We start from the raw sequence: 9065 nt of genomic DNA on the forward strand, positions 1-9065 counted from the left end.
AATTGTTGCTTTGTCATCATGTGAAGCCGAATACGTTGCTGTAGCCTCAACTGTGTGTGAGGCAATTTGGTTAAGAAATCTGTTGAAGTCAATATGTCATCCACAAGTGGAACCGACTGTGATTCATGTGGATAACATCTCAGCTATCAAGCTTGCTAGGAATCCAGTCCAACATGGAAGGAGCAAACACATTGATACCAGGTTCCATTTTTTGAGGGATCATGTGAAGCAAAAGACAATTGAACTTGTCTATTGTCACACGAAGGAACAAGTGGCAGACATCTTCACTAAGCCACTACCAGTTGAATCATTTCGGCTACTACGTGAAATGCTAGGAATGAAGGCGTTTTGATTTGAGGAGGTGTGTTGGAAATTCAAATCAAAACAGGTTGTAAATGGCAGCTGCTAGCTGTTAGTTTCTTTCCAGGTTGTATCCAGCAAACATTCCTCCATCTGTTAACCGAAAGCTGTTGAAAGACGGCAGCTGTGTGCTGCCATGTGATGTGTTAGCCGAAAGAGTGTTGATTGCAAGCTGGAAAGACAGCTGCATATGTGTGCTAGACTGTCCAAAATTCCTGCATGTGTTTTAAAGGGTGTAAAGATGTTAAACACCCCATTCATTGCATGTGTTGTTGCATTGTTTATTCATTTCAGTTTTGTATAAATAGGCTATCTTGCTAAGCCTTATTGCATCCCATCCGAATCCCATTTCCCATTCTCATTTTCAGCTTGTAAGCTTTAAGAGTTGTAAACTCTTCTAATATTTCAAAGTGTTTGTTATCACCAAGCTTGCTACTTCTTTCTTTTTGTTTGTCCAATTTTATTGAGAGTGCAAAGTGAGAGGTGTGATAGAGTTTGTAAACTTATCACCCACATATTTTGGTGTTGAGTTAGTAAACTTTTCAATACCAACACTTTCGAACTCATCTGATATTCAAATTGAAAATTCATAGTGATTAGATAACGATTAATCAGTTGTGCAATGCAAAACATAACATTAGAACACATCCAATGGTGAAAACAATTACAACTAACTTTTATTAACTATGGATGGAAGGCCAGCAGAATAATTTTTCTTTGTTTTGAAATCATTTTCAAAACAAATCCTGGAATGAATGCTCACAAAAGATGAATTACATATAAATTTAAACATAAAAAAGAAAGAAAAAAAAACGTAAGAAAAATACCTCATCCAAAACATATAGGCAATATTATATACTAAAACAACAATTAATTGAAAGTTGAAACCATTGAAGGGGGAAAAAAAGCAAAAGTGGATAAAAACTTAGAATTCAACAAAGATTGTGTTCCCAATCTAAATACATTATAAACTCCAGCGCGAAATAAAACTCAGGTCTGTTCAGCACTAAAGCTCAGTTCATGTGGATTTTGGGAAAAGAAACGTTCAAAACTTAACAATCCAGATTAGGGGAAACAATTAAGCTATAAAGTTAACAACAATTAAACATTAGGAAGAGCAAACTTTCTGTAATTCATAATACATATAGGAAAAATTGAAGAGAGTTCGCAAAGGAGAATTAGAGTTAAATCCATACCTTGAATACTTGATGGCGAGGTCGCAAGGGATAGGTCAATGGCAAAAGCCGACGTACATCAAGTCAGAGAAACTTAACGGGACCTGACATTCAATTACCAGAAAGATCAAGATTGCTTAAATTTTAAAAATCTCCTATCTTCTCTGTCAAAAGACCCAGAAACATTGCAATAACTGAACGACAAAAACCTTATCTGACACAAAGGGCACACACCGCACAAACTCCACAACGTGTTAGTTATTTACAACAGTGCCTCTGCATCTTCCACTTATTCCCTTGGCTTCTGAACAGGAAAATCCCCAAATGGGCAAATCCAAATTTTATCACAAAAAACCAATATTATAGTTCAAACAGAAAATTTTCATTTTAAAACACTGGCCTATTTTCCATATGAATTGATATTTATGAAAAAAAAAATAGAATCACAATGCCTATTCTAGTACTCCTAAGCAATAATTTGGGAATTTTCCCACAACCCACTCTAAAAGTAGGATAGCAAAAGAAAACAATAAGCAACAATGATCTTTTGTTAACAAAGAAAAAGAAAACCTCGGATACCTTTTCTCTATCTTCCATAAATCCGGAAAAGAATGCAGGTGCATCTGTTTGAACGATCACATGGCAACACAAAAGAATTACTGAAAACATAAGAAGATTCATGAGATAGATTGATGCATGACAACGACATAAATACAGATTTCGGGTACCAATTGTCCAGTTAAGGAACAATCTCATTAACAAATCAGTGTGAACTATGCACAGAGACCGAGATACTACTCACAGAAAGTGATTGCGGATTTCCACCACTTGTGCCGGCAACAAAGGCCAAGGTCAATGAGATAATCAACAACCTTCCCACACTGCAAATAAGTAAGTTGACAAGAAGAATGCTTAGGAAATTATTTCTTAATAAATTAACAAAGAAAGAGAAGACTACTAACTTTCTTGGGTGTCATAGTCGGAAACTCCTTTTTTATTTCCATACATATGGCTCTAAAATAATCTGAAGCTGCAACACATAAATGAAAATTAAACTTGAATCCAATATAGGAAAGGTTGCGAGGGCATGAGTTACGCCTGTCGAGTTAAAACAATAAAGTGATTATACAAAAAATCCATTTAAAAAAAAAAAATCCTAAAAACAACAAATGATTAACTAATTTTTCAAAGGAAATAGAATGGAGCTATAGGAATACCGATTCAAGATTCTAAAAAATACAACACAGTTCGAGACAAATGGTAATTCACGTGTTTGGAAAAGTCTACCTGGGTGGTGGTGGAATGTGGGAGAAGGTCAGCAACATAATTGCTTCAGCCTGGACAAAAGAAGGCAGGAAATTAGCATTGATAGAACAGATGGTCCGAGAACAACATAATATGCTGCATGATTGTAAAGGAGGGTTTACTGTTTCTTTGCTTATGTGTTATTATCTTCCTTTTCTTTTAAGATCTAGCACCATTGTTTGAGCAATGATTTTTTCGGATATGGTATTTGTTGTTTGTTTATGGGATCTCACCTTTTGACGGAGAATGCGCTGGTTTTAGTTGGGGGTTCAAGTGCTTTCTTGCCTCTGATTTGGTTTTCTGTTCTTGGGCCTCGTTTGGTTCTATATTTGAGCAACGTTTGTGCCTACCGAATTGTTTGTTTGCAGATATGTTGAAGTGCCTTATTTTTGGAGTCCTACCTCGTTAAAGAAGAGCAGTGGATTTTAACAGGGTTGTGTCAAAACTAAATAATAATCACTGAAAGTAAAGAGCTTCAGGAAGAAGAGAGAGATGGGGTACAGACCATGAAAAAAATTGGAATTACTGAAATTAAAACCCAAATTCCAGAAATTCAAAATGTAAATGCACAGAATTCTTGAAACCAACTCCACATCATTCACATAAATTATTCAATAACCCAAGAAATTGAAATCGCTCACCTTGAATATGGAGGCCGAAAATATGCAAATATCATATCAATCATACAGAAAATCAGAATCCAACAACCATTTTATTATTTACCAAAAGCACAAACCCACTGTTGAAAATCAGAATCCAACAACCATTTTATGGAGGCCGAAAAGATTGCTAATCTCTCTTGCCGCTCATTATAAATAGAAAATTTATCAACTAGATGTCAAGTCAGCCTTCCTTAATGGAGTACTTGAGGAAGAAGTGTACGTGGAACAACTAGAAGGCTTCCAAGTACAAGGAGAAGAAGATAAGGTGTATCGTTTGAAGAAGGCTTTATATGGCCTCAAGCAAGCACCACGAACTTGGAACTCAAGGATTGATAACTACCTTCACCAAAATGGATTTCAGAAATGTCCATACGAGCATTTAGTTTACATGAAGAACGGTGAAAAAGGGGAGTTCTTAATTATTTGTCTCTATGCAGATGACTTGTTGTTTACAGGAAACAATGAAGCAATGTTCTGTGAGTTCAAGCAATCCATGTTCAGTGAATTCGAGATGACTGACAATGGATTAATGGCATACTTTCTTGGCATAGAGGTGAAGCAAGAAAGTGACGGTATCTACATCTCTCAACAAAAGTACATAAGAGATATATTGGAGAAATTCAATATGGACAAGTGCAATATTGTCAACACTTTAGTTGCAACTGGATTAAAGCTGCCCAAGGAAGGAGAAGGTGAGTTTGTAAACTCAACCGTGTACAAAAGTGATGCGAAATATATAAGCACACAAATTAAACCCTCTTTTTATCAAATGTAGTAAAGTATGTAAGTAGGGATTGTTCTAGGCCGGGGATTAGGAGGGATTGCTAAATCACTTGGAAACTGACTTGAAAACGTAAAAACAAAGTTTAAAAAACTAAACTAGACTCAAAGAATGCAAAACTATACTTTAAAATACTAAGATAAACAAAAAGATTCAAAACAGCAAATAAACACTCAAAAATGCCTTAAAAACACTTTCTGGGCAGTTTTGAACACCTAACACTAAATTGGACGAAATTGGGTTATGACTTGACTCAAGACACTTAAAAACACAAACTAAAGTGATTACTAACTAATCTAACACTTTGAAATAAATGGGAGATTGGTTCTTGACGAATTTGAAAACAAAACAAACTTGTAAAACACAACAGATTGTAAATGAATTTGGATGAAACTTATGGATGGAAGGCTAGCTAGGAGGTTCTTCTCCACACATGTCACACTTGCATACAAAACGATTTCCAGTTGCTTTTCGATAAGCTATGAATACTCAACGCCCCAAATTAACCGTGAATTGCACTAATTAACCCTCAGTTTTTCCACAAGTTATTGGGTTGGATGATTGCATACGACAACCCAAAACATTCCCTACAAGTTCCCTACATGAATTGCATAATAGAGATACAAGCAAGAATCATTAAGTTCTATGAAAAACATAAGCATTGACGAGGCACTCGTTACTATGATTTGCATGAAACTTATGCCAAGAATTTACTTAACGTGATTGTGACTAGCAACCTTCACTACTTGTGAATATAAGTTCATAACGATTAGGTGAAACTCCCTTATATTCTAGCGTCAAATTCATGCATGAAAATTAAGCGTGCACTCTCAACCAACATACACAAATCAGTTTTTATACGAACGGATAAGTAAATTGAATTCACAACTTATGAATCACAACTGGATGTAATCAAATCATATTGTAAGCATGAACATAGTTTCGAATCACCCCCTAACTAAGAAGGGTTTAGTTCCTCATACTTACAAAGCAAAGATGCATAAATTTAGACATTAAAAACAAAGATAGAAAACACCTAGAAACGCTCCAACACTCCCAAGGCTTGGGCATAGGCACGACACAAGATGTTCATTCTCTTTCATTCCTTGCAAGCAGCGGCACTAGAGGTTTTGGACGGTTTTGGGTGGTTTTTATGGTGTAGAATGGATGAGGAATGGTATGGAAAGGTTTAGGATTGATGGGTGGTGTGGCTAGGGGTGGTTTTTGGCTGAAATTAGAGAGAATGGTGGTGGGAAGTTTCGGCCAAAGCAAGGAGAAAATATGTTCTGTTGATGAATATGGGAGGTGGTATTTATAGGCTTGAGAGAGGACCACTCCATTTCCTTTGCATGTGCAGCTTGTGTGGGTGTGTGTTGTCATGTTTCCCCTTTACATTTACACACACATGCTTCATCATTTCAAACACCAAACACACACATTTTCTGCCATGTTTTCCTTTACATTTACACACACATGCGTCATCATTTCAACCACAAAACACACATAATTCCTACCCATGTGTGTGTGTTTCCTTTGCCCATGTGTGTGTGTTTTTCCTTTGCATTTGCAGACACATGTTCTTCATTATTTCAGCCAACAATCCACCCATTTTCTGCCCATGTGTGTGTGTTTCCTTTGCCCATGTGTTGCCTTTCTCTTTTTATTAGCCAAATCTTCTTAGCCCTTTTCTGACCTTTCAGTGTTACAATGCCCATAACTTCTTCTAGAAAAATGAGATTAACAATCCGCAAATTGCTCCAGAAAATAAACATCCGTAGTTTTCCACGCATATAAGGCTCATTCTCTCATTCATTCTGAGCTGTTTGTAACATGCTTCCAAAGTCAGATAATCTGCACAGGCAGTTTTGACGAATTTGTTACTTAATAATTCACTTGTGCTACTTTTCTTTTCTTTGCTTGATAAATCACACAAAACACAAAAACATAGTAAATAGCTCAAAAATATAAGGAACTAACTAAGAAAAGACAAGTGAATTTTATGTAAAATATATATAAATATGAGCTTATCAGAAAGCTTGGTTGGAAGCATAAGGTACCTTACAATCACAAGACCTGATATAGTTTATGGTGTTGGACTCGTGAGTCGGTACATGGAAACACCAAGGGAGTCTCATTGGCTGGCCGCCAAGAGAATTTTGAGGTACATAAGAGGTACTCTAAACTATGGTCTGTTTTATAATTTTAGTGAAGATGCAAAATTATTTGGTTATTCAGATAGTGATTGGGGAGGTGACCAAGATGAAAGGAAAAGCACAACTGGCTATGTGTTTTTTCTAGGATCAACAACTTTCTCATGGACTTCAAAGAAACAATCAATTGTTGCTTTGTCATGGTGTGAAGCTGAATACGTTGTTGTAGCCTCACCTGTGTGTGAGGCAATTTGGTTAAGAAATACGTTGAAGTCAATGTGTCATCCACAAGTGGAATCGACTGTGATTCATGTGGATAACATCTCAGCTATCAAGCTTGCTAGGAATCCAGTCCAACATGGAAGGAGCAAGCATATTGATACCAGGTTCCATTTCTGAGGGACCATGTGAAACAAAAGACAATCGAACTTGTCTATTGTCACACCAAGGAACAAGTGGCTGACAACTTCACAAAGCCCCTGCCAGTTGAATCATTCCGGCTGCTACGTGAAATGCTAGGAATGAAGGCGTTTTGATTTGAGGAGGTGTGTTGGAAATTCAAATAAGAAAAGGTTGTTGCTGCCAACTGTTAGTTGCTTTATAGGTTGTATTCACATTTCCAGCAACTACAAACATGCTTGTTGCCATGTGATGGCCAAATGTGGTGATTGCAAGCCAGAAGGATGCAAAGCATGTGTGTGAAAGTGTCTAGCTAGCAGCTGGTGCATGTGTGAAAGGGTGTAAAGATGGTAAACACCATCATTCATTGCATGTTGTTGTATTGTTTATCAATTTCTGTTTTGTATAAATAGGCCTTCTTGCTAGGCTTTAGTATATCAATCCAATTCTCATACTCATTTTCAGCTTGTAAGCTTTAAGAGTTATAAACTCTTCTAATATTTCAAAGTGGTTTTGTTATCACCAAGCTTGCTACTTCTCTTTCGTTTGTCCAATTTTATTGAGAGTGCAAAGTGAGAGGTGTGATAGAGTTTGTAAACTTATCACCCACATATTTTGGTATTGAGTTAGTAAACTTTGAATACCAACACCCACTTCCATTTCTTCCAAATCTAAGTAACTCACTTCCAGAAAACTTAGATCAAAATTTAAACAATGGTTTTTCTCAGATCCACCAAATTTTCTGTTTGGCAGTTGAGAAAACAACCATTGTATCCTAAAAGCTGAAACAAAACCAAAGGGCTGTAGTCAACTAAGATTTTAAAGAATTTTAAAGAATTTTAAAAGTGGTAGATTTTATAGAATTTAAGGAGATTAAAGATTCCTACAAAATTCATATAGATTTTAAAGAATTTGAATGGATTGTGATGGATTGTGGTGGAAGGATTTGTAATCTTAGGGGATGAGGTTGTATTCTTTTTAATCATGGTTATATATAATTTTTGTTCTCAAATCCCACAAAATCCATAATTTATTGAAATTCTTCATAATTTTAATTTTTTTAATACATTTACATTTGGATAAATTTTAAAATCTTTTAATTAATTGCACGTAAATTTGAATAAATTCTAAATTCCGTTAAAACCTTTTAATTCACTACACTAGAACTTTAAAATCTAAGATCCTCTTAAATCCGAGTTGACTACTCCTCCTCAAATTTCACAACCCATGAATCCGTTCGAGGTTCTAAGTAATGATCGTGACTACAAATTAAAAATTTCAGATTCCGAAGAGTGGATGAGTGAGCCGAGCAAAAATAACCAGAGGCAGGTACCGCAATGACTAAAACCACAGGGAAAATAAGTCCCATAAAAACAATAAATTTATACCTAGGGTCGTAGTTGCAGACCTCCTTGATTTTCTTTTGCTTAGCGGGAGAAATGGAGGCTCTGGGATTGTTGGGGAGATGATCGAAGCCCATAATTTTGAAAACCCAGAGAGACGAAGCTCCGAGTTACAGAAATGGAGGCAGGAGCCGATGCTATTGAGAAAGGGGAAATGAAGGCAAAATGGGTGTGTTTCTGTCTCTCTCTCCCATCGCTTCTAGTGGCAATTTCAACCCATCCCTCAATCCTGACACCAACCCTTGATTTGAGGAGAAAAAATCAACCCTAACTGCCTTTACTGCAACCTCACTCTTCCCTCTCCCTTCCCCTCTGCCATCCCACGCCTATCTCCCTCTTTGTCTCTGCAGCCCAAGCACTATGGCAATGGCAGGAATGTAAATAATGCAAAATGATGGCCCATTTCAAAATAAACATGAATAGACTGGCAAAATCGTAAATATATCGAAATCTGTTGAAAGACAAAATTACCACCAACCCAGTCTCGTATTTGATGGTAGTGGTGTAAATAAAGCAAAAGCGAGTGGCAAAGATTTGACTAATCTGACTGGGTTTTCTTCGGATTATATACGTTTTGTTTTAAGAACAATTAATTATATTTTCTGTTGTATTTTCAGCTTGGCACAGGAGTCTTTCAAATTCCTGACCAAGTACTTGGCAACTTTTTCTGGTGAAGATGTGCATACATTGAGTGAAGCCAAAGAGGAAGCTGTTCGCACAATCGTGGAATTTGTGAAGGCCCCAGACATGTTTCAGGTATTTTTGTAGGACCTTGTGGAATTTCAAAGATTTTTTTTGAACTAATTCTTTAGTCCATGTTTCTCTTTGGT

The 9065-nt window shown here is 36.5% G+C and overlaps 1 long non-coding RNA gene across 1 annotated transcript; it reads right to left on the reverse strand.

Annotated features, from left to right (window-relative positions):
* Window positions 1–1365: 1365 nt before the first annotated feature.
* Window positions 1366–1841, reverse strand: LOC139193824 (uncharacterized). The gene is made up of 2 exons (XR_011578320.1): window positions 1745–1841; window positions 1366–1639 (listed from the first exon to the last, which is right to left on the reverse strand). It is a non-coding gene; the product is annotated as an uncharacterized lncRNA (long non-coding RNA).
* Between the last annotated feature and the right edge of the window lie 7224 nt (window positions 1842–9065).

The sequence above is a fragment of the Malus domestica genome, chromosome 17 (assembly GCF_042453785.1).
Source record: "Malus domestica chromosome 17, GDT2T_hap1".
Classification (NCBI taxonomy): domain Eukaryota; kingdom Viridiplantae; phylum Streptophyta; class Magnoliopsida; order Rosales; family Rosaceae; genus Malus; species Malus domestica.